The sequence below is a fragment of the Eumetopias jubatus genome, unplaced genomic scaffold (assembly GCF_037043125.1).
Source record: "Eumetopias jubatus isolate StellerSeaLion01/CBP00866 unplaced genomic scaffold, mEumJub1_p1.0 scaffold_3, whole genome shotgun sequence".
In the NCBI taxonomy this organism is placed as follows: Eukaryota; Metazoa; Chordata; class Mammalia; order Carnivora; family Otariidae; genus Eumetopias; species Eumetopias jubatus.
In genome coordinates, this window is record NW_028274809.1 from 93,558,872 (window position 1) to 93,586,109 (window position 27,238).

General features: G+C 36.7%; 1 protein-coding gene and 1 non-coding gene across 4 annotated transcripts in view; one reads left to right on the top strand and one right to left on the bottom strand.

Moving 5' to 3' along the window:
- Positions 1–13,666: 13,666 nt before the first annotated feature.
- Positions 13,667–27,238, top strand: part of ZRANB3 (zinc finger RANBP2-type containing 3) — a 295,703-nt gene continuing 282,131 nt past the window's right edge. Inside the window, exons 1-2 of one of the 3 annotated variants that reach the window (XM_028101349.2) lie at positions 13,672–14,281; positions 15,035–15,142. The gene's annotated coding sequence lies outside the window, so the exon portion shown is untranslated. Of the gene's footprint in view, positions 14,282–15,034; positions 15,143–27,238 lie in introns of all 3 variants that reach the window. The other 2 variants (XM_088021735.1, XM_028101348.2) reach the window with 2 other exon arrangements.
- Positions 21,717–21,819, bottom strand: LOC114207367 (U6 spliceosomal RNA). Its single transcript, XR_003608842.1, has one exon. It is a non-coding gene; the product is annotated as a U6 spliceosomal RNA (small nuclear RNA).

Genomic DNA, 27,238 nt, shown 5'->3' on the forward strand with positions numbered 1-27,238 from the left:
CATTAATTTAGTATCTTTGAAGCATGGGATGCCAGGTGAAGAGTTGTGAGAGAAATGAAATCAAGACAAGAATGGCTGTATTCTTAAAAAAAAAAAAATTTTTTTTTTTTATTTATTTGAGAGAGATAATGAGAGTAAGAGAGAGCACAAGTAGGGGGAGGGGCAGAGGGAGAGGGAGAAGCAGACTCCCAGCTGAGCAGGGAGCCCCTAAACATGGGGCTCTATCACAGGACCCTGGGACCACGACCTGAACCGAAGGTAGACGCTTAACTGACTAAGCCACCCAGGTGTCCCTAGAATACCTGTATTCTTTATGACAGGATTTTATAATAGGATATGTAAAAGCAATTCAATTCATGATTACCGGACCACCACCAACTTTCACTTGGTTTTCTATTGTGCATTTAGAAGGGTAAACCCCTTGGAACTTCATATATTTAATTAAAAAGACCACTTACTGAGATTCCTGTCCTTTCTTTTCCTTTTCCTTTTTTTTTTTTTTAAAGATTTCATTTGTAAGTAATCTCTACGTTGACTGTGGGGCTTGAACTTACAACGCCAAGATCAAGAATGGCATGCTCTAGTAATCGAGCTGGCCAGGTGCCCCTTGTTCCTCCTTTTTCATAGCTCATTCATCCTGTCCTGTATTTAAGTAAATATGTTCAAAGACAAGGGAAAAGAAGAGAAGAACAAGTAGGTGGAAGAGAAATCAAGAAAAGGAAATGGAAGCTGCAGCCATTTATAATATGGAAATTTTGACTCTAATGGATTTCCACTAAGTCATGAGCCTCTTGAAAGTAGAGTTTATGTCTTTAAGGACAGAAGCAATTTATTTAGTAGTCATTTCTGTGATCTTAGTGGAACTTTCACAAACAAGAACATCAATTATCCCTTATCGTAGTACCAGCATTTCTTTAAGCATTTTCACAAATGCCACATAAACCAAGAGAAAATGACATGAGGAAAGATGAGTAAGTCCTTTCTAAAATTAAAGTATAGGTGTTATATGCCAATAAAGTCCAAGTACACATAAGCAGTATTTAATATTTAAATCAATCCTCTTAAACTGTTGCCTATTTTATTACTGGGTTTTCCATCTCAGTAGTAAGGTAAATGCTACTGAAACGTTGTGTAGCAGCTGCATGTAGTTTTGGAAAAGCCATAAAATGATTTTCATACACCACAAACACAGCCTGAAAACTAGACTGCAAAAGACACTACTCTTTTTGTTTTAATTAAATTTCAAAATCTGCATTCATTAGGCATAACATTAACACTCACAAAAAGCTGTGGAATGTGTACACTGGAACATTATACCAGGATAACCCTTTTGTGTAATGTAATACGGCAACCAGAAAATTTCATTCTTAATTTACCATAAAAATTTAACAAAATTTTAAGCTAGAAAAGACCCTCTAGATCATGTATATACGATTTTAAAAGTGGGTCTTTAAAATTTCAAAACAATTACCAGTAGAAGCGACAATCTTTACTAAAAAATAAGCAAAATACACAGTACTCCTGCATAGTAGACACAAAAACGTAAGTCAAAAGGTCATGCCTCTCTAGATTAAGGGCGACTCATATAAAAGTTAATGTCAAATTAATATATTCTTTAAAAACTTCTACCTCTAAAATTCAATGACTTTATGTGCTGAAATGCTAATTTCTAGGAAAGACAATTACTTTAAACACTCAATTACCTAAAATCAGTCAATGGACTAGGAAATGGGTTAAATCCTAAAATTTCAATAAGAATGTTCAAAACTTTAAAAAAGAATGACTTTATGGGGTGCCTGTCTGGCTCAATCAGTAGAATATGTGACTCTTGATCTTGGGGTTGTGAGTTTAGCCCCATGTTGGATGCAGAGATTATTTTTTTATTTTTATTTATTATTTTTTAAAGATTTTATTTATTTATTTTGACAGAAAGAGAGACAGCGAGAGAAGGAACACAAGCAGGGGGAGTGGGAGAGGGAGAAGCAGGCCTCCCGTGGAGCAGGGAGCCCAATGCGGGACTTGATCCCAGGATCCTGGGATCATGACCTGAGCCGAAGGCAGACGCTTAAGGACTGAGCCACCCAGGCGCCCCGAGAGATTATTTTTTTAAAAATGGGGATGATTTAAATAATCTTTCTACTTGCTCTTTGTATAGCAAGAAGTAAGAAAGCATGACAGGGGCGCCTGGGTGGCTCAGTCGGTTAAGCGGCTGCCTTCGGCTCAGGTCATGATCCCAGAGTCCTGGGATCGAGCCCCACATCAAGATCCCTGTTCAGCAGAGAGCCTGCTTCTCCCTTTCCCTCTGCCTGCCGCTCTGCCTACTTGCGTTATCTCTGTGTCAAATAAATAATCTTAAAAAAACAAGCATGACAATATTCTCAGCTATTGTGCCTTAATTTTGTATTAACAAAAATTCAAGATCTAGGAAATGAATGGACTAAAGAAATAAATGGATTTTTGTGCTGTACGCTGCATGTTAGCAGGTGTTTCTAATTTGAAGATTTAAAACTTATTCTCATATACTCTTGTGAGTCAAACAGCTTTATTTTATTTATCTATTTTTTAAAGATTTTATTTATTTGAGAGAGAGACACAGTGAGAGAGGGAACACAAGCAGGGGGAGTGGGAGAGGGAGAAGCAGGCTTCTTTCTAGTTCAAGCAAAGGCTTAACCACCGAGGCGGAGCAGGGAGCCCAATGCGGGGCTCGATACCAGGACCCTGGGATCATGACCCCAACCGAAGGCAGACGCTCAATGACTGAGCCACCCAGTCGCCCCCAAACAGCTTTATTTTAGATAAAAAGCAGAAAAAGCACATAGGCAGCAATCGAAGGAATAGAAAAACAAATTCATACACGCAACAACATGGATAAATGTTAAAAACATGCTGAATTAAAGAAGCCTTACACAAAAGAGCACATATTGTATGATTCCATTTATGTAAGTCCCTAGCACAGGAAAATATATGATAAAAACAAATCAAAACTTTTGGTTGTTGTTTATTGGTGTGATGGCAATGTTCTGTATCTTGACAGACACATGAGTCTATACAATTTGTTGAAAATTCACTGAATGGTAAGTTCCTGATTTATGCATTTCCTCTACGCATATTTACCCATAAAAAATAATCAAATACTGAACTCTAGTTAATTACATGCATGCCAAAGTGTTCAGGAGTGAAGTATACTGATCCTTGAAATTTATTTTGAAATGTGTCAAAAAAATGAGATGGATTCATCCAGAACAAAGCAAACAGAGCAAAATGTTAACTGTAGAAATGAGTCACCTATCAAACTTTGTATATGCTTGGAAAATTTCAGCAGCAGGTTTCTCAAAAGCAACCCAGATGCTAGAAGACACCAGCGACACGTGTAAGTACAAAGGGGAAATGACTCTGAAGTTAGCATTCTATATCCTTCATCAGGTATGATGGCAGAATAAAGACTTCAGGCATCTAAAGTCTGAAAAGGTTTACTTTTCAAGCAACCTTTTAAAGGAAAATATCTCAGGCTATAATCTAGCAAAATGAGTATAAAAACCAAGAGATGAAGGATCCACAGAAGTCAGCAAACAGCTGACTCAACCTCAAAGGGCAGAAGGGAAGTCCCAGGATGAGGGCAAGAAACAAGAATCCAAAGAAAATCTCTGAAGTAAAGAGGCCTCCATGAAACTGAGACTGAATAACTTTGATATGTTGATGGTACATTACTGCTTGTCAATCAGAAAAAAAGACAATTAGAAACTCCAGAATAAATTTTAAAAAGTTACAGAAAATCCATGCTTCCAATGTGTAAGAAAATAATGTGACATGATTTTGATAAATTGATGGAAGCATAAAGAAGAATGCATTTGATTTTTGGTGCTAAGAACATTCTAGCTCTCTTCAAGAGACTCCTGAATCCAGATAATAAGATAGTAGATAAGGGAATGATAAGCAATTACAGATCCACTGTACTATTTGATTTTTATGTGCAATGCACTGTTTTGATTTTTAAAAAAGCTTTTAAAAAGTACAAACTTTCCAAAAAGTTCATTTTAGAAAAGCAGTGAGTTTTTAAACTGGTTCAGTTTTTATCCCAGTCAAAAACAATCTGCTGAATGTATTAAATATTTTTAAAAACTTTAATTTATTTTTTCCTTTTTTAATGAAATATTTTTGACTTCAAAAGACACACAAGTTGGCAAAATTACCCGAGTTAAAAAAGCCAAACACTTAATTCTGAACATATTTTTCAAATCAGCTTATCAAAATGATTTAAAAAGTTTTTAAAACTGTCCTTCAAAACATTTCTTTCCTGTGATTGTACCATCTTGCATAATATAAAAGCCTAAAACCAGAAAGTGGTATCATTATGGTCCAGCCTCCTCGTTCTGTGACGAGATCTAATGCACTTTGAAGCCTAGGATGGAGTCTCTCAGCCAGTAATAATATGGAATACAATCTGGTAAGTCTAAAGAGGGTGCTAAACACCCAGGGGGAATAAAATGGGGAGACACATACCTACTGAGGACATTTACAGGGTTACTTTTCCTCTCCCTTTTCCCCATTATTAGGACAACTAGGCCAAGCAGGAGGGTCTTACACCTGGGCAGGTAAAGTCTCCCATCCTTACCCACACCTTAGGTTCTACTCTCTGGGGGCACTACTTTTTGACTGGGATATTTTTGACATGGATATTGATGCACCTTTATGATTAACATTTCAGTTACACTCTCCTCCTCCAACTAGATCTCCTCTCCGCTAACTATGCCCTTCCTCCATATATCAAAAAAAAAAAAAAGCTATACACACACACAAATATAAACATACAAATCTATACTAAGTACACATCTGTATATTATGTATATATCCTTATCTGTGACTATATACCTGAAGACGCTGAAACATCCCTTAGAAATGTACTCCTGTCACAAGAATAGTTCAAGCAAAGGCTTAATGACTGTCTGCCTGATTTCTCTGTCGTATCAGATCCCCACCACAGCTGGCTTGAAAGGCAGGAGCCAGGTATCTCTCTCTCCTGTCCTCATTCTAATACCCCCTAGAAGAAAAAAGGAAATGAAAATCAGATAACTTTAGGACAAGCTGCCCAGGTGATTGCCACTGGATTGATCCTTGAGAACCACAGAGGTTGGACAAGATGAATTCTCACATTTCAACACAAAGATGTGCCTACGGCTCAATGTAAATTTTGCAGGTTAATTTTGTTTAAGAAAAACTACTGCATCTTTTGGTTTAGCACTGAAAAGACAAGAAATCCTTGATAAGTGAAGATTAAAGATTTGGGTTGAGACTTTGCAAATGTCCCTTAAAATCCAGTACATTTGGGATTAAGAGGCTCTACAGTGGAAATGATTCATTTGTCTAAAAATATGCACAGCTGACAGTCCCAGAGCCACACCTCAAAGTGTTCTTAATGTACTTGTTCCTTTAAATGTTGTCTTCAGAATGCTGCTGCTGAACATCAGTAAACAAGTATAAGTTCCATCTCCATCTCCTCCATTTCATGACTTTTGCACCTTATACCTACTAGCCGGAATGTTCTTCCCTTACATATCTCATGGCTTGTTCCCTTACTTCATTCAAGAGTTTGCTCAAATGTCAAGAGGTCTTCCCTGGTCACCGAGTCTCAACAAATAGACCCTATACCTCATTCCGTCAATCCTTAAGCTCTCATCCTGCTTTTGTTTTAATTGCAATAATCTCTATATTTCTACCTGACATTATATTTTATATATATTTCATTTCTTTGTCTCACCCACAAGAAAATGAGATCTAGGAGGGCAAGGGCATTCTCTGTTTTACAAAACCAGTGGAGGGTACAAAGTAAGTTTTCAATAAATACTTGGTGAATGTAAGAATCCACACTTTTCGTGTCCTATATAGCAACAATCAATTCACTTTATTTAGCTTTGCAGATAAATGCAAAGCTAAACTTACTACTCTAATGATGTAGAGTTTTAGTGGCAAGAGGTTTTGTTTTGTTTTTTTTTTTTAGAACATTATATATGATTTGGTTCAGTATTATAGAATCATTAAAGATTTGGAGTCATTTATACTTCAATTTTATTAATTGAATACATGCTAAAGAACCATTCTTTAATTTAAGGCAGAGGTTTTTATGGCAGTTTCCTTCATTCTTCAACAATAGAAAGGACTGGAGTGAGTGGCAAATGATCTTAAAGGAGGCATCAAAATTACTCCTCCATTTCTGATAAATTCTTTTATCTTCTTTGTCGACCCTTCTCTTTCCTTCTTACCATGATTCCTAGCTAAAAGGAATAACAGAAAACTACATAAATAAAGCTCCACTCTTAAGTAAATACCATTACAATGAACCAAATTTACATAAAGGTTACCATGCTGTGGTATGTGAACTTTCCATGGAAAAAAATTAGCTAATCCCATACAACAGACAGAGGTGGACAAGTATGAATGGAAGAGAACAAGAATCAATTCTTTGGTGGTTTCTATATTCCCCAAACCTTACAGGCATGATCTTGTTTCCTTCCTTCAAAGTATGGTGTCATTATCCCCATTTTACAGATGAAGAAACAGATTGAAAGGCTCAAAATCATATCAGTTATTCAATGGAAGACTTGTGATATTTAATCAAGTCTCTGAGTTTCGAAACATATATTTCTTTCCACTGGACAAGCTGTTTTCAAACTGTGTTCAAGGACCACTGTCAATCAAGATCCTTTCAAAGGGTCTATGAGGCCCCTCACTTTTCTTCTGAATGTTGGTTTGTGGCCAAATTGTTTTCTTATACTTCAACCAAAATCAAATGTCCTATCAGAGTGAATGCAAAAGCAGATAGAAGAACCCAGTTACCTTCTGATAAGTCAGATATTAAGGAGATTTGCAAAAATGTAAAACAATCCCATTCTTCTTGCTATTTTTTAATTCTGAAAAGTTATTTTTCATAAAATATGGTATTTATATTAATATGCAGTGACTTTATTATTCTTTTTAAATGAATCATTACATGTTAAAGAAATTCTCTTATATAATACTGTTAAAAATGGTAATATTCCCCAAATTACCAAACCTACCTATGTGTTTGACACAATCTGTATCAAAAATCCAAGCTGATCTTAAACTAATGAAGAAATAAAAGGGACCCAGAATAGCCGAAACAATTCTGAAAAAGAGCAAAGTTGGAGGACTCAGAAGTCCCAATTTAAAAAACTTGTTACAAAGTTACATAATCAAATGGTGTGGTACTACTGGTCTAGTGATAGACCTATAAATCAATGTAATAGAATTTAGAGTTGAGAAATAACCTCCTACATTTATGGTCAACAAAAGAGCCAAGACAATTCAACAGGGAAAGAACAGTGTTTTCAACAAATGGTATGGAGATAAAAATGATATCCACATGTAAAATAATGAATTTGGACCCCCTACCTCATACCACACACAAAAATTAATTCCAAATGGATCAAGGTCATCCATTATCACAAAAAATGTATCCTCCCCAAGTTGGTGGTCTTTTACTTTTGGCCTCCTCACATTACCCTCCAGTTGTTTTAGAACATTTAGTACTTTTGTATTAAAAAGTGTAGGGTCATACAGTAACTACAGTGTAACTTAACAAGCACTTATATCACTTTCTTCCCCCAAATGATTTATTTGCTGGTTCTGTATGTCTTTACAAGAAGGTAACGTCTTGTATTTTATCTTACAGATAATCAATAAGTTTAATATATAAATATCTGGTTAAATAATGAATACACAGTCTCTTGTTAAAATCCTTTTACCACAACTGGAAAATGAACAATATAGATAACTAATGTCAGATTCCTTTTAGTTTATATGAAAAGGGGTTGAAAAGTCAAAGGGCAGTAAACCTTTATAAAAGGAGAATGAAGAAAGAATGGGCATTTAGGGAAAACAAGGCATATAAAATGAAAACAGAAACTGCACCTTGGATATGTCTGACGCAGAGGTATTTCTCTTGTGCTCAGATGCATGTGAACTTGACTTGGTAAAACTAACACAAATGAACAATATAAAATGTATGAATGGTATTTTAAAGGATATTTGCTTAAAATTATACTTTTTCTCAATACTATACAGGAACATATATGTAAATATCGGGGTTTGTGCTTAACTTTTATCTTTCAGATAATTATACATTCATAGGAAGTTGCAAAAAAAAGTATAGAAAGCTCCCCTGTACTCTTCACTCAGTTTCCCCCAATGATAGCCTTATGTAAATATAGTTCAACATCAAAAGCTGGGATTGACATTGATATACAACCTTAGTCAGATTTTGCCAGTTTTACCTGCACACATTTGTCTGTTTCTTTCTCTTTTTTTTTTTTTTAAGAGAGTGAGAGAGTGCATATGCACAAGTGCTCATGCTTGAGTGGGGTGGAGGGGCAGAGGGAGAGATTCTTAAGCAGGCTCCACGCCCAGTGCAGAGTCTGACTCAAGGCTCCATCTTACCACCCTGAGATCATGAACCAAGCTGAAATCTGGAGTCAGACACTTAAACTTACCCACCTAAGCGCCCCCATTTGTCTGTGTTTCTATGCAATGTAGATTTAGGTAACCACCATACAATCAAGAAACAGACCTGTTCCATTACTACAAAGATCCCCCCTGCTACCCCTTTATAGGTACAACCATCCCACTCCCTCAAATCCCATCTCTAATGCCTGGCAACCACTAATCTGTGCTCTATCTTTATAATTTGCCATTGTGAGAATGTTATATAAATGAGACAACATGGTTGTCCCATTTTAAAATTGTTTTTTTCACTTGGTGTAATTACTTTAAAGATCCACCTAAGTTACCTTATCAATGGTTTGCTCCTTTTTATTGCTGCATAGTATTCCATAGTACTGATATAGGAACAGTTTAACCATTCACTCAAGGAAGGGATTTGGGTTGTTTCCAGCAAAAAGATACTATTTTTAAACATAGCAATTCTGTAATAAGCATCTTTCCGAAGAGCACTTTAAAAATGAGGGCCTTATGTTCATTTAAGTCCTTGCTTTGCATACATTTACAGTTTTTCCCCCCACAACATTAGACCTTTCTTTTGTAATTAAATTCCATAGCTTCTCTCTCTATCGAGAAACAAGGCATCAAGGCAAATCTGCAGTTAAACTTCCAACTCAGACTATAAGTTGATATACTGGTTATGGAATATCTTTCAAGCAGAAGAAAGGTTAGTAAAGTTAATTGTACAGCTAGCCCACAAAATTAATTTTTACCTGTCAGTGATAAAACTAAAGTTGGGAGAAGTCAAATCATAGTACTTTAAGCTCTTAGGCAAGACAATATCAAATTACTGCCCTTCAAGAAGAAAGGTCAAGAATAAAAACATATGTAACTTATTTTCCATACTTAATTTCTTTTCAAGAGAAAGTACTTATAGGGAGTTGTAGATGAAAACACTAGCCAAGCAGGCTATAAGAACAGTAATTTAAACACGCTATATGGTTTAGTATTTATGAAATAAGAAGGCACAAAAACCTCACGATTTGCTTAGGGAAGTGAGCTTACAGGTAGAAGTTTTTTTTTTAAAGTTACAAATCTACAATTCAGAAGGCAAAGAGAACAACAAAGATCATAAGTACAGGTTTTCAAAACTCATTGGGAAAAAATGTGAAGTTAATAGGCACCTGTAGAGACTAAGAAGGTAAGAAGAGGCAAAATTTTCAAGGACAAAATCTGGGAAAAAACCAAACTGTTGGAATATAAGACCCAGAACTAGCTTTGAGCCAGGATTAAATAACTCATCTCTTATTTCAACCATCATCCGATGACTAATTGAATTAAATTCTGGAAAAGATACACATGCTTACATCTTATCAGGTACACACAAATTTGCTTATATAACATATCCTTATTTGGAAAGCAAAGTTAACTTAATAAAATTGTTTGATTTTTAAGATTTGATTCTTTGCACATGTCTGTATTACTAGTAAACATGAGACTTCACAGGATCAAATGCAAGACTATTTTACTTTTTTAAGAAAAAATTACTACTATACTGAGAAAAAACTGACATGCTCCTTATGTATCTTAGTTATCTTAAATTATAAATTATAAATAATAAGTTATCATCACTGTACACAGGTGTGGCTACAAAGACAGAGTATAGATCCTATGATTTGGAGCTATAAGAGCCTTTTGAAAAGTTGACTGCTATTTGTAGCCACACCTCTTTGACACACAGACTGCCAGAGTATTGACAATAGATCATGAAAGTGTTAATAGTGAAATTTTCTAATTCGAATAGCAACAATATATTATAAACCCATCAAGTCTTAAGTGTTTATTATTGTAACATTTTTCAAGAATGGAGAAAATAAAAACTTTATCAACTCTCAGTGCTTCTGTTTCTACGGAATTAAAAGTTAACATCAACTTAAATGCGTATAATTAGGTATTCTAAAGAGCCAGTACTAGAAAATCTCTTTCATTATTTGGCAAGGCATGACAGTGCATTTCTTCTGCATAATTTTTGAAAAAGTTTATTTCAATTTTATAAAATATTCTGCTGATGCCATGTAACGCTCCCCAAAGAAGCATCCAATCATACTGTGTTCATTCACCATTCAGCAAAAGGTACAGCTGCCATGAACCCTGGCCAGGCCTTACTATCAGAAGACTTCACAATAAAACTTTTCATGTTAAACTTCAATTTGCCTACTGGGACAAACTCAAAAGACACTATTATATGTGAAGACCAATACATTTTCAAAAGTGCCTGAAAAGAGAAAGGAACAATATATCTGGGATGTTGTTTCATAGAAAAACATTCAAGTACTGATAAATATTGAAAATTAAAAACAGCAACAAAACTGCAGTCTGCCTATGGCCATAATGAATTCAAAAGACTTACTTAATCTTAACTCTGTATTAAAGAGTTGCTTATCAGTAGCCTGATAGCACAGTGAATATGGAAAGCAACAATATAAACCTTGAAACACCTATCAGCTAACTAAAATTTAAAAGATTTTACAATTTATCACTACAACAATTTACCACATATTTTTATTCCAAATAATTCATTTGAAATATATTCCAAACATGGGGATTTTAACGCAAAAATTAAAAACCTTCTCTAAAATCAACAACTCTTCAGTATCTGATTACCAGTTTCCCACATACCTTTTACTTTGAAAATGGCTAGCAGCAAACTACACCAATTTAAATCCCTATATAAATGAAAACTCCCGTAGTACTCTGCCATAACAGAGCAAGTTCTGAGGCTTCAACATCTTGTGCATGTATATCACTCATTCTCTTAAGATGCATTAATAATATTTAATAACACATGCTATGTATTAAACACAATAGTAGGAGCTTTATATACTTCATCTCTAATCCTCACAACTCAAGTTAAGTGCCATCATCCCAATTTTATACATGAGACTGAGCTGAGGCTCATAAAAGGGTCCCACAGCTAATAAGAGAATGTAAAAGCCTCCTATATTTTCATCAGCCCTTTCTGTACATAAAATATATGAGATCTGAAAGTATCAATTCTATAACTTATCAATTAACCAACAAGTTATAGAAAATGCTAAGCTGAGTACATGAACACATATATACTTACCAGTGCTTTGTGGGGAGCTGTGCGAATTTACCTTCCAGGGTTATGTTTCATTTTTTTAGCACACATCCACATTTCTTCCATATCCTGAATCTAGGATCTATGTAATTCTGTATGCAAGTATATCAGCTATGGAATATGTAAGATCATTAAGCCAGTAGGATTTCCTTAGACCCTGAAGAAATGGTCTAACACATAGTCAAAACTCTGATTATTTCTTCAGAAGCCAAGTTTACTCTGGTAACAAGTTAAGCCTCAAAAGTGGGCCTAAAATTTTACCTTTGATACAGCCTTGTCTACAACAAATTATAAAATCCATTATTTAAGGACATACCCGCGCAAAACACACACACACACGCACACGCACACGGCGTGAAAAGATGAGCACCTAATCAATATGTGAGGAAAAAGCAATCGCTCTCAAATATGCCAAATTTTATTAAACTGAAGCAGGTCCAATTACTCTAGTTACACTATCAACTATATTAAATATTACATAGATCTTACGCTTTCAAATATTACAACTAGATTAGCTTCCAGTTAGACTTTTAACCACCTTTTCATTACTCAAAAGTTCTTGTAATCAATGACATCCAAGCTAACAGCAAAGGGTTTCTTCAGAATTACAATTTGGCAAACTATAACCATGGATACTTAGATCTATATACACGTATTTTCTGGGACATCAGATTAGAAAAATCACGTGCTATTTATTAAGCCTTACTTTTACTTAACTTGCTATCCAGGAAATTACACACGGGACAAGACAGCCTCAACAATGTTTCTACATAAAAGCAAGCTCAAAAAGCAGAGGCACTCTCCTCTGGGAAACAGAGAACAGAGGAGAATAGAGGAAAAAAGGAACAAAAAACTTCAAAAACACAGGTTTGAGCCTAAGGCTCAACCATAAGCTGTGTAAATCTGACCCCCGGGGTCCGTGGCACTGACAGTCATTCAACTTTCTTTTCAATAATCCCATTGTGCTTTTTTCTGGTACCACAGGCAAAATATGCCTACATTTTACCAACTGGTCGGAACGCCTTATTTCCTTTCTAAAAATTCTCCCGCTGCAAGGCCGGGGGCCGAGGCGTAGGGTGGGCCGGGGAGCCCGAGGCATCGGCGCCAGCCACCCGAGAGAGCAGAACCACGCACCGCACCCGCTCCTGGCAGGCCTGCTGTGGCTGGTTCCCGAGTCCCTGGGGCTGCACAGGCAGCAAGCAGCAGCCATGGCAGGGACTCGGGAACCTTTCCCCTGCCTCCTCCGCTAGGCCTCGAGGGGTTTGCTTTTCACATGGCCCCCGAGTGGGGGCGGTGGGCACAAGGTAGTGGATGCAGCTGCAGCCGCAGCCGCAGCGGCGGGCCAGGCGAGCCGGGCTCCCTCGGAACCCGACCTCCCGGCGGGCTGGCAGCAGCAGCACCTCGGCGGGGGCCTGGCTGAGGCGCCGATGGCTCGGCGGGGAAAGCCACCTTCTCACATACATCTCTCCCCTGCCTGCCTCCTTCTCCGTTAGCGCTACCGGTTGGCGGGCGGGGGAGGGGACCGAGGCGCGTTATTCCCGGGGAGCTGGAGGGGGGAGGGGAGGGCATCTCTTACCCGCGTTACTGAGGAGGAGGAGGCGGTTGGAGCGCGGCGCGGCGGGGCGACGGCGGGGCTGGGTGGGTGCAAGTAAGAGTCTTACGAAAGGGAATTAACCCCATCACCAGCCCGGACACCGGCTCCAGCGGCAGCCGCGGCTGGCAAAATCCCGCCCCTTCCCACCACGCACTAGCCCCGCCTCTTCGTTCTCGTTGAGGGGCAGTCCACAAATCAGAGGTTATACATCCTCCGAGTGACATGAGGATCACCCAATCAGGCTTGAACAAACTACCTTCTCTCCACCCCTTTATCTCCTCCTGGGCCGCGGGAGAGCAGTGCCAAGTCTTCCTCCACCCTCAAGAGAAAAAGAACCAATCGGTGATAAGTAACCGCCCTTGAAGGACGCAAAAGACAACCAATGGTAAAACTAAGAGGACAGCCATTTTGCCCACTTGTAAAAAAGGCACCTTTTCCCACGAGTTGGGAGACTGAGGTGGAGGAGTTCTGTGGAGTTTTTTCTAACCTGAAGATAATCGGAAAGACAACCATATTTCCTTAGGGAATATTTATAAAGCTTTCTTGGAGTGAATGAACATTTTTATCCTCCATGGGAGGGTGAAGTGAGGAATGCTGCTTAAGGGCTTGGCTCCTCCCTTTAGCGGTAACGGGTTCTAAGCAGAACACCTGGTTTCTCCAGCTTCAGTGGGGGAAGGCGGGGTTACCGCTCTGTTCGGCCTGCAGGGGACTGCATTTCCCAATCTGCTTTTCCCCCGCGGCTGTCCTTTCTTGCTTTTACTTCCCGTCGGGCGTGACGGGAATTGTAGTTCCTGGGAGATACCTATGGCACTTCGTTGACCAATGAGAGGGGACAACCTTAAATGATTGGAGTTTGGAGCGGGGAACAGGTTGCAAGTGTGCGGCGAATCCTTTTTGCCACCCTAACAGAAGAGGAAGGCATAAAAGAGAAGGGTAGTCAGAGAAGAGTTTTCTCAGAACGCCGCAGGGGTTTTAGATTCCTGGTATTTGAACTCTCTTACTTTCAGTTTGTCTCTTTGAAGTCACTTCCGCCTTGGCGCGGACGCAAGCCAAACCTGTGGCGGGAGTTGGAGATACGGCTGCAAATATACCAGGTGTGGCTTTCGGAGTGGCGTGGCGGGCAAGTCAGTAGTTTCTTTCGAGACAGATAGGAAGTTGAACGGCATGTAATTGTGTTTTAAAGAAAGAGTGGGTGAAATGGGATGCCGGTAGTTCCCAAGTCCAGAATGCCATTCTCCATCTCTAGTCTTCAATCCCAGAGTCCCATTTTTCTTATCTTTTCACTTGCTCACGATTAGATTGCACACGTGTCTTTGTGGAGGGTGCCTCTAATGTTTTTAGCCGCTTTGCGTGCATGAGGCATGGCTTTAGGTCGTCTGAATAAAAATGGTCTTAGAAGTTCTGAGCTAACAACTCCCTTATATACAAACACTACTAAAGACTGGTTGGAAGGAGATAAGCTACGGAAGGGTACAGGATTAATACTCAAAAATGGCCCATTAACATTCTTGTTTTTTTTTTCCTTCAGTAAAGCATCAGTGTTGTGGGACCAACAGTCAAAGCATTATCTCTTTTTTTTGGTAATTTTTAATTTTAATTCAAGTTTGTTAACATACAGTATTAGTTTAAGGTGTACAATATAGATCTCTTGTTTTCTTAATGCAGTTCGGATTTTCAGTATAATTTTGCAGTGTAGTTTCCTAGAGATGCTTAGTTTTGTTTTTGTTGTGTCGTGAGTTCTTCAAGTCAAGAAATAGTAATTGTGGCCATCATTTTTTATTGAGTGTTTCCCCAGCCAGGAATGATATTAAGTGCTTTAAGTACATTTTTCTTGAAACAATCTGCAGGTATTGTTATGTGACATTTATGGTTGAAGAAATTGGTGTTCAGTGACGTTCATTAAGACCTTAAGGCCTTGATCCCCAGTAAATTTTGGAGCTGAGATTCATATGCAGGTCTGTCTCATTTCTGATCTCTTAATCACTACTCATCTTGCCTCTCAAATATTTATTAATTCCCCAATATGTGCTATAGACACATAGGGAGAGAGAAATGTAAAATTCCATTCTAGAATTCTGGAACAAATGGTGGCAGTAACTTCTTTTGAAGTATTCTCTGTCACGTACATAGTATGTACTCATTGTGTTTAAAAACAAGGAAAATATAAAAAAGGAGGTCATCTGTAATACTGTTATCCAGAGATACCACCATTAAATTTGGGTGAATATCCTTACAGATCTATTATAGATACAGACATTTGCATGAATGCTATCATACTACCTTGCTTTTTTGTAAACTTTTTTTAATTCAACAGTAGGCTGCGGATATGACTGGATGATAGATCTTAAATCATATTTGATTGCTATCTGGTATTTCATTGTATGTCTCTAACAATCAATTCCTTCTTGATGGATGTTATTTTTGATTAACTTTTTTTGATTGTGGTAAAAAACATAAAATTACAATCTTAACCATTTTTAAGTGTATAGTACAATAGTGTCAAGTGTATGTACCTTGTATTAAACAGATACGTGGAACTTTTTCATCTTGTAAAACTGAAACTGCACTTTTTGTACAACTCCCTTTTCCCTCTCCCACAGCCCTTGGCATCTACCATTCTACTTTTTTTGAAGAGTTAAACTACTTGAGATATCTTGTATGAGTGAACTCATGGCGGTATTGGTCCTTCTTTGACTGGCTTATTTGACTTACCATTGTATCCTCAAGGTTCATCCATGTTGTAGCGTATGACTGGATTTCCTTTTTCAAAGCTGAATAAATCCTGTGTGTGTGTATACACTACATTTTATCTGTTCCTCTGCCAATAGACATTTAGATTGTTTCTACCTCTTAGCTGTTGTGAATAATGCTGCAGCCAACATGGATGTGCACATATGTCTTCAAGATCCTGTTTTCATTTCTTTTGGATATGTGCCCAGAAGTGGGATTGTTGGGTCCATTATTAACATTTAAAAAAAATGCTCTGTGAACAAATCTTTATATGCTTGTCTGATTATCCTGTAAATCTAACTTTTTAGAAGTAGGTTATTTAACCACAAATACTCTATAATTCCTAAATTGCTCTTCAGAAAGGTTGTGCCCATTTTCTTTCTTACTAACAGTGTTTGAGAGCACCCATTTCCTATCTTTTACTCCATCCAATCAGATTGCAAAAAGTGATTCTTCATTATTTTGTTTGTAATTGAATTCTGTTGGTTGAGCATTTTTTATATGTGTAGTGTCCATTGTTTAATCTCTTTTAAGTAGCTTGTTATTGGCTATCATAATCTCTTAATTTTAAAGGAATTACTTCTTGGGTTTTTAACTCTCATATTTTGCAAGCCTTGACTCTCATTTTGAAATTTGTCTTTTTAAATTTTAATGCTGTTTTTCCATGAAATAGTTTTAATTATTTTACTTTTGAAATCTGCCTTTTTTCTTTTATAGTTTCTAGTTTGTGATGCTTAGAAAAGCATTTCTGATGCTTATAAACTAGATAAAAAATAGTATGAATATATAATTTAAAATTTGTTCTTAAATTTAATTTTACAATTTATACAAACTTGATTTTGTTTGGACTCTGTTTTTTCCCCCCCATTGTTCTGTCTTCGACTTGAACCATACACATTATCTTAATTTCTCTAACTTTAGACTATGTTTTGATATTAAGTAGGTAAAGTGTGCTTCCACTCTTCTTTTTTCGGTATTTTCTTGTTATTCTCATATTTTCTTGTATTTTTTAGATGGATTTTGGTATCGTTTTGTCAAATTAAAAGTACATCTCGGCACTTCTATATTTTAATAAAGTACAAGTTTAACATATAGATACTGAATGCTACTTAATGACAAGTATTTCATTTCTTATTAATACAGAATTTTTCAGATACAGTCAAGGCTCAATGGGGCTCTCTGTGCTTTGTGAAAACATGTTTTTATTACAGAACTGAATCTAAAAGATTATAGTTTAAGAGCATTTCCAATTTTTTAAAAATTATATGATCACTTTTTATTATAAAGGGGCTTGCATTTTACAGGTGGTTTCCAGTAGAAGTTGATGACTAATGCATGCTTATTTTTTAAAAAAGATTTTATTTATTTATTTGAAAGAGAGAGAGAGAGAGAGAGGGAAAACATGAGATGGGGGAGGGGCAGAGGGAGAAGCAGACTCTCTCCTGAACAGTTAGCCTGATGTGGGGCTTGATCCCAGGACTCCGGGATCATGACCTGAGCCAAAGGCACTTAACTGGCTGAGCCACCTAGGCACCCCTTCGGCATGCTTATTATAACTATCCCTCTATACTTCATAGTCTTCTCCAAGTACTTCAAAATTAGCATGTCCCCTAAACCTGTTCCTCTTCTCATTTGTTTTTTGGTCAAGAAATATTTATTGAGCACCTACTAAGAGAAGTACTAGCTAATAATCAAGAGAATGGGCTCCAGGCTGCCTAGATGTGATTCTAGGTTCTGCCATGTACTTGTTGGGTGACATTGTGCAGATTAGTTAGCAATCTGTGCCTTAGTTTTCTTATCTATAAAATTGAGGTAATAGAATACCTACATCACAGGGGTGCCTCGGTGGCTCATTCGTTAGTGTCTGCCTTCGGCTTGGGTCATGATCCCGGGGTCCTGGGATCAAGCCCGGCGTCGGGCTCCCTGCTGGGCGGGAGGCCTGCTTCTCCCTCTCCCACTCCCCCTGCTTGTGTTCCCTCTCTTGCTGTGTCTCTCTCTGTCAAATAAATAAAAAATCTTAAAAAAAAAAAAAAAAGAATACCTACATCACAGGTTGTTGTGAGGAATAAATGACTTCATATACATAAAACACATAAAATAGTGCCTGGCCTATAGTAAGTATGTGGTAGTTCTGTTAATACTGTTTATTGACCCGGCTGATGCTAGTGTGCTGTAAAATGATAAACAAGACAGTTTATGGTCTTTGATTTTATGAAGGCATTCTAATAGGTGGGAAAGACAAAATTCAAGTAAATAGATAAAAGGAATTGCTAATTATAATAAGTGCTTTAAGGAAACCAACCGATATTAAGGAAAATGTCAGGGAGTCCATTTGGGAGCTATTGCAGTATTCCAGTTGAGCAGTAATAGCTTGGGATGGCAATGGAGCTGGAAAGAAATGAATGCATTTGAGATATGCCTTAGGAATAATTAGTAATAAATGGATTTAATTTGGTGGGTAAAGGAGAGGGAGAAATCAAGAGCGAACCCAAGTTGCTGGTTTGAGTAACTTGAATGGTTGTACTATTACCGAGAGATTGGACAGGGAGCACCCAAGTTTGGTGGAGAAATAAGACTTTGGTTTTGGACATTTAGGCTAGAAATGTCTGTGAGACGTCCAAAATGTCAGGTAGGTAATTAAATAGAGGAGTCTGAAGCGAAAAAATTATAAATTGTGTTACCTGGTCTATTTGTGGTAGACTTCTAAAATGTTCTTCCCACCCTCACATCTATTTTTCCATGTTTGACAAGGTAATTTTTGTAAACTAATGGCCTGATCAAAGTCTAAGAAAGGTCCCCAATTTCTTACAGGATAAAGTCCAGACTCTTTTTTCACATGGCATATGAGAACCTCCCTAACCTGGCCTATTATTACTTCTTTACCACTTGTCACAAGCATTGTATTTTTTAGCTATGCTAAACTGCTTAGGATTTTCTGTGCTTTTGCAAATAAGGCATCTCCTGTCTAGAATATCCTTATCTTGATTGTCCATCTGCAAACCCTGCTTTTCCTTCAAGTTTCAACTTGCATCAACATTTAATTTAATATCATAGGGGCACCTGGATTGCTTAGTTGGTTAGGTGTCTGACTTGATTTCGGCTCAGGTCATGATCTCAGGGTCCTGGGATCGAGCCCCGTATGGGGCTCTGCACCCAGTCTGCTTGGGATTCTCTCTCCCACTTCTTCTGCCCCTCCCACCATGTGCTCACTCACTCTCTCAAATAAATCTTTTAAAAAAATATTTAATATAATATCTCATATAACAAGCATTTTTTTTCTCGTAAGTGAAGCCTTCTTTGATTGCTTGCTACCTTACACAGAGCAAACACATCCACTATTATATGGTATTCATATATATATATATATATATATATATATACTTCTTTCATAGCACGTATTACATTGTGTTGCAATTATTTGTTTATAAGTCTTATTTCTGCCCTAGATTGGGCTAAGATGTGAGGCTGCAATGGCACAAATTCATCTTTGTATATGTGGTATTTTCTGCAATGCCTGGTACATAATGGGCACTCAAAAAGTATTTGTTGAGTGAGTGATTTTAAGAGGCAGTGTTGTATAATGGCAAAAATTCAGACTTAAAATTAGAACAATCACCGTTCCAGGCTTACTTAATATAACCAGTTGCTAACTGGTAAGAAATTATTTCACATCAATTTTCCTGAACCTCAATTTTCTTGACCTTAATGTGAGGATAATAATACTTTGTAAGTTGCTTTGAGAATTACAAGAGATTTAAAAAAAAATGTCCTCACAGAGAGGTCACTCAATAAGTGGGAAGTATTGTATCATTATTCTGAAAACAGTTGCCTATAGAATGAAAGGTTCTAGTGTCCTTGCTTTTAAAGTAATTAGATACTAGATATGGTAGTTTTTAAAGCCCCATAAATGATTTTTTAAATATATAATTTTGTAATTTACTGACATTAACTTATCATTTTAGAATATTCAGTTTTATTGACAAAAATGTGATTTCCATTTATTTAATTTAGGTTGTAGCTTAACTGACAATTTTTAAATATAGCTACATCAGATATAAACGTAAAGAGAATGTATGCTATTATGAAAGCATTGAGTATGTTAAAATGTGACATAGGTACATTTTCAAGTCTTGATCAGATTTGAAGAGTTTCTGTGATTGAATATATGACTTTGTCTATAATCACTTTGAAAATATTTGAGTGGATAAGTAGATTTCTTCATTGACTACCTTTTGAAACTTACAATGATAAACTTTGTTTTTTTTTTTTTTGGGAATCTGTGGTTTCTGGAATCTATGTACTTTAAAGCAGAGTTGTCCAATAGACCTCCATATTAACCACTTGCAGGAACTGGTACTTTTTCAAGCCAAATTTATATCCCCAATAAGGAACTTGGAATTATTTCTGTTATTACATGGTTACTAACCTAGTTGGGAGAGGTATTTACTGAGGTTCCTGACTTCTAGTCCTCTTCCCTTGCCTCTATCCACCTGCCTCTTATTATTATTGGGATGGAAGGAGAGGAGGAGTGAGTAATCAGATGTTTTATCATAGGTCCTCCAAGATTTGTTAAGGCATTTCATTGTCACAGCATTTAATGGTTGTATCTATGTAGCCAAATTGCTGTACTAGTTGGAACCATTTCCACTGATTATTTTTGTTTGACTAGGATGAATTTATGAAATTTAGTTATCTGGATTAACTGAATTTGATCTTGACTTCAACAGAAGATTTGATTGATATTCTGTAGTAGGAAGAATTTTCCATATGTAGGCATCCTTTCTATCTTAGAACTCTTTTTTTAAATCACAAATTATTTATTTTATTCATTCAACAAATACTGGTAGAGAATGTGCACAGTGTGCTGGGGACAGGAAGGAATACAAAGTTGAATCGGGCATGGCTCCTAGCCTCATGGGAGGTAGGAATTACATATGCTATAAAAAAAAGGAGTATGTGAGACAGCTGTCTTCTTAGCTGGGCGAGCAAAGAAGGCTCTTTAGAGAAGGGGACCCAGTTACTGAGGGAAGAACAATGCCAGCATGGGAAGAGCACCGGCAAAGAGATGACTCTTCAGGGTGTTCTAATACCCTAATATTCTAATAGGAAGCCTTAATCTATATTCAATAAACAACCCTCCCTCTAATCTTAATCACTCTGCAAACTGCGTCCCCAATTTCCCTGCTAAAACTTGAATTTGACTTACTGTCTTTCTATCTACTTAGGGTGATTTCTGCATTTGAATGTTTAGCCCAATTGACACAACATGCTAGTTTCTTAGTTCCTGGACTGCTGTGAATTTGATTTCCACACTAGTTCAGCCATGCACTCCTATGGTCCTTCTTTATACTTCCTCATCTCTTCGAACTACTCTACCTCTAGACTCTCTAATCATGGTACCCCTGTCCTTTGAAACTTGAATGTAACAAATAATATTGAGTGCTTGGTGCCAGGCAGCTCTAGGTGCATGGAATACACCAGGAAACAAAACAGACAAGAATCTTTGTCCTTTTGGAGCTTATACCCTCATAGGGAAAGAGAAACAAAAACTGCAATAGGAAACTAAATCATATAGTGTCTTACAAAGTGGTAAGTGCTGTCAAGAAAGAAAACGTAGGGTAAGGTAGAGATAATAGGGAGTTGCAATTCTTGTTTGTTTTTGTTTTTAAATTTTTAAACTTTTATTCTGAAATAGTTTAAGACATACAGAAAGTCACAAGAATAGTGCCAAGAACTCCCATATGCCCTTGACCCAGAATCACATATTGTTGCCACATTTACTTTAAAATTCTGTCTTTGAAAAATATGTAACAATTCATGAATTTGTGTGTCATCCTTGGGCATAGGCCATGCTAATCTTCTCTGTATCGTTCCAATTTTAGTATATGGGCTGCTGAAGCAAGTGTGAAAGTTGAAATTTTAAATAAGGTAGTCAGATTTTAAATTTGACATTTCAGAAAAGAAGGAATCAAGAGAAGTAGCCATGTAGATAATTGGGGGAAGAGTGGTATAAGCAAGTGGACCAGCTAGTGCAGAGTCCAAAGCAGGAACATTTAAGAACATCATTGTGACAGAGAAGAAAAAGTGAAGGAGGGACAGTAGTAGGAGTGGGAGCAGATTGTAGAAGGGCTTATAAACCTTTTTATTTCCAAATCAGGGCCTTTGTGTATGCTTCTCATCTGGTTATTGTGTATTCTTTATGTCTCAGCTTTGATGTATGTATCTCTTAGGAAGCCTTCCAAACCTCCAAATTTGAAAACTGAATTTTTGTTTTATGCTTCCTTAACACCTAGTACTCTCCCTATAGTATTTTTCAAAACTACATCTATTTTTTTATTATTATGTTTCCAGAGCCTGGTGCAGTGTCTGCTCCATGTCAACACCCAAATATATTTTTGTTGAATGCGTGAGAGAATGAAATTCAGAAATAAGATTCATTAGATACTTGTTTTTTAACTGAAATTCTTTTCAGGACAAATATTTTGACTGTTTAAGATAGATATTTTCACTGTGATTTAGCTCTGAAGCAGAGTTGGTGCATTCCTGTGTTGAAAAGGAAGCAGAGACCCAGGTATACGTTTTACTTGTCAGTGGCTACATAATCTTAGAGTATTATCTTTGTGGACCTCATTCTCCTGCACTTTGAGATCCATTGCTATGTGTTAAGCTAGAGTGTTTTCCCATTTTTTTAAATTAAACTTTTTATTTTGAGATCATTGTAAATTCACATACTGTTGTGAGAGATAATGCAAAGAGATCCTGCATACGTTTTACCCAGTTTTCCTCAATGGTAACATCTTAAAAAACTATAGTACAATATCACAACCAGGATATTGACATAATTAAGATAGAGAACAGTTGCATCCCACAGGGATATCTCATGTTGCCTTTTTATAGCAACCATCACTTCTGTCCCTCTCCACCTTCACCCCTGGCAACTAGTAATCCCTTCTTCACTTCTATAATTTTATCATTACAGGAACGTTATATAAATGGAATCAAACAATATGTAAACTTTAAAGATTGGCTTTTTTTCACTCAGCATAATTCTCTGGAGATTGATCCAGATTGTTGTATCAGTTGTGCCTCTTTTTTGTGAATAGTGTTCCATGATATAGATGTACCACAGTTTGACCATTCACTATGAATATAATAGTTCTTTCTAGTGTTTGGCTGTTAAGAATAAAACTACTGTAAACATTCATGAATAGTTGTTTTTTTGTGTATGTGTAGTTTTTGTTTGTTTGTTTTTGTGGACATAAGTTTTGATTTCTTTAGGATAAATGCCCAGGAGTACCATTGCTGAGTCAGATGGTAGTTGCATGTTTAGTTATTTAAAAAATTGTCAAACAATTTTTCCCAGTGATCACATACCCCATCTTCCTAGGAGCATACATACATCAAGACAGGATTTGTTTTTTTGTTTGTTTTAAAGATTTTACTTATTGGGTGCCTGGGTGGCTCAGTTGGTTAAGCGACTGCCTTCGGCTCAGGTCATGATCCTGGAGTCCCGGGATTGAGTCCCGCATCGGGCTCCCTGCTCGGCAGGGGGTCTGCTTCTCCCTCTGACCCTCTTCTCTCTCATGCTATCTCTCATTCTCTCTCTCTCAAATAAATAAATAAAATCTTTAAAAAAAAAGATTTTACTTATTTATTTGAGAGAGAGAGAGAGACAAAGAGAAGGAACGGGGGGAGGGACAGAGAGACAAGTGGACTCCCTGCTGAGCAGGGAGCTGAACACTGGGCTCAGTCCCAGGGCCCTGAGATCCTGACCTGACCTAAAGGCAGACGATTAGCCAACTGAGCCACCCAGGCGCCCTGTTAGTTTGTTTGACTTTTGCTTGTGTTTTAATTCTTTGGATGAAGATTTACTTCTTTTTAGGCTTTGTAGCCATACAAGCTTACATCTGAATCCTGGCTTTCTCACTCACTGTGTCATAGTTTCCTCATTAGGGAAGAAAAAAAATACTTGTTTCATAAAGTTCTTAGGAGGATTAAATGAGACAGTATGTGTTCCAATTCTTGGCAAAAAGAAGACACTGTGATAGGCACTCCAAAAATAATCAGTTTTCTCCCCCACCTTCAGAACTAATACCTGTTTTTGCTGATGTTCATGTTGTTTTAGTGACATGTCACATCATCTCAAGAGTTTGTTTATATTATAATCAGTTCCAGTCTGTTAACAGGATTATCACTTCTTTGTTTTATGTCTCGTTTAATTTTACTAAACATCTCTTATAATTTTTGTTTACAATTCTTGAATTTCTTTTTATTAGGCTTATTTCTAAAATTTGAATTTTTTGATGCTCTTGAGAATGGTTTTAGTTTAAAATTTTATTTTCTGCTTTTTGTTTATATAGAGGAACACAATTGACTCTGTGTATTGATTATGTATTCATTAATCTTACTAAATTTGCTTATAAACCTACTAGTTATATATAAGTTATTTTTATTCTGTGTACATAATCCTGCTATGTCATCTGTTATAATTTAATTTTTTTACTTTATATTTTTAATTGAAGTATAGTTGACACAAATGTTACATTGGTTTAGGGCATACAATATAATGATTTGACAAGTCTATACATTATGCTATGCTCACCACATAGCTTCATGCAACTTTAATTATCATGCAACTTTAATTATAATACCATTGACTATACTCCTTATGCTGTGTCTTTTATCCCTGTGACTTATTTGTTCCATTACTAGAAACTTGTGTCTCCTGCTGTCCTACACCCATTTTGCTTATGCCTCCCTCCCACCCCTGCCACTACATCCATTGGTGTGTTCTATTTATGGGTCTGTTTCTGCTCTTGCTTGTTTGTTTATCCATTTGTTTTGTTTTTTAGATTCCACATATAAGTGAAATCACATAGTATTTGTCTTTCTTTGTCTGACTTACTTCACTTAGTGTAGTACTCTTTTGGTCCATCCATGTTGCAAATGGCAAGATTTCATCCCTTTTTATGGCTGAGTAATAGTCCATTGTATATATACCCCAACTTGTTTACTCATTTATTTATTGAGGAACACTTGGGTTTCTTCCATATCTTGGTTATTGTAAGTAATGATGCAGTAAACATAGGGTGCATATATCTTTTTGAGTTAGTGTTTTTGTTTTCTTTGGGAAAATACCCACTAGAGGAATTACTGGATCATATGGTAATTCTCTTTTTAATTTTTTGAGGAACCTCCATACTGTTTCTCACAGTGGCTGCAGCAATTGCAATAGTGTGTGAGGGTTCCTTTCTCTCTGTGTCCTCGCCAACACTTATTATTTCTTATCTTTTTGATTCTAGGTATTCTGACAAGGTTAAAGTGATAATTCATTGTGATTTTGATCTGCATTTCCCTGATGATTAGTGATGTTGAGCATCTTTTCATGTGTCTGTTGGCCATCTGTATGTCTTCTTTAGAAAAATGTCCATTCAGGTCCTCTGCCCATTTTTAATCAGATTTATTTGTTTTTTCGGTGTTGAGTTGTATAGGTTCTTTATATATTTTGGATATTATTGCCTTACCAGATAGATCTTTTGCAGATATCTTTTCCCATTTACTAGGTTGCCTTTTCATTTTGTGGATGGTTTCCTTCCCTTTTTATTTTGTTATAGTCCCGATCCCTTGTCTGAGGAGACATATCTAGAAAAATATTGCGAAGTCAAAGAAATTACTGCCTATGTTTTCTTCTAGGAGTTTTATGGTTTCATTTCTCACATTTAGGTCTTTAATCCATTTTGAGTTTATTTTTGTGTATGATGTGAGAAAGGGGTCCAGTTTCATTCTTTTGCATGTAGCTGTCTAGTATTCCCAGCACCATTTATTGAAGAGACTGTCTTTTCCTTATTATGTATTGTTGCCTCCTTTGTCATAGATTAGTTGACCATATAAGCATGGGTTTATTTCTGGACTTTCTTTTCTGTTCTGATGATCTATGTGTCTTGTTTTTGTGCCAGTACCATACTGTTTTGATTACTATAGCTTTGTAGTATATTTTGAAATCTGGGACTGTAATACCTCCAGCTTTGTTCTTTCTCAAGATTGCATTGGTTGTTCGGGGTCTTTTGTGGTTCCATACGAGTCTTAGGGTTATTTGTTGTAATTCTGTGAAAAATGCCCTTGGTATTTTGATAGGGATTGCATTGAATCTGTAGATCGCTTTGGGTAGTTGGGACATTTTAACAATATTCTTCCAGTGAATGAGCATGGAGGGTCTTTCTATTTGTGTCATCGTTAATTTCTTCATCAGTATTTTATAGTTTTCAGAGTAAGTCTTTGATCTTTGTGGTTAAGTTTATTTCTAGGTATTTTATTCTTTTTACTGGGATTGTTTTAATTTTTCTTTCTGCTACTTTGTTATTAGTGTATAGGAATGCAACTGATGTATGTATATTAATTTTGTAACCCTCAACTTTACCAAATTCATGCAACTGATGTATGTATATTAATTTTGTAACCCTCAACTTTACCAAATTCATGTATTTTAATAGTTTTATGGAGAGTCTTTAGAATTTTCTTTAAAGATTTTATTTATTAGAGAGAGAGAGTGCACATGAGCGGGGAGGGGCACAGAGAGAGGGAGAAGGACAAGCAGATTCCCTGCTGAGCACCAAGCCCGTTGCAGCACTCGATCCCAGAACCTGAGATCATGACCTGAGCTGAAGTCAGACGCTTAACTGACAGAGCCACCCAGGCACCCCTGGAGTCATTAGAGTTTTCTATGTGTAGTATCAGGTAATCTGCAAATAGTGACAAGTTAACTTCTTCCTTAGAAATTTGGATACCTTTAATTTATTTTTCTTGTCTGATTGCTGTGGCTAAGATTTCCAATATTATGTTGAATTAAAGTGGTGAGAGCGGACATGCTTGTCTTGTTCCTGATCTTAAAGGAAAAGCTCTTTGTTTTTCACCATTGAGTATGATGTTAGCTATGGTTTTTTCATATATGGCCTTTATTATGTTTAGGTATGGTCCATATAAACCTATTTTGAGAGTTTTTATTGTGAACAGATGTTGGTTTTTGTCAAATGCTTTTTCTGCATCTATTGGGATTGAACAAATGATTTTTATCCTTAATTTTGCTGATTGTGGCATATCACACTGATTGATTTGCTAATATTGAACCATTATTATGTCCCCGGAATAAATCCTCTTGATTGTGGTGACTCATCCTTTTAATGTATTGTGAATGTGGCTTGCTAATACTTTGTTGAAGATTTTTGCATCTGTGTTCAGGGATATAGTATTTTTCTTTTTTTAGTAGTGTCTTTGCTATCAGGGTAATGCTGGCCTCATAGAATGAATTTGGAAGTTGTTGGTTT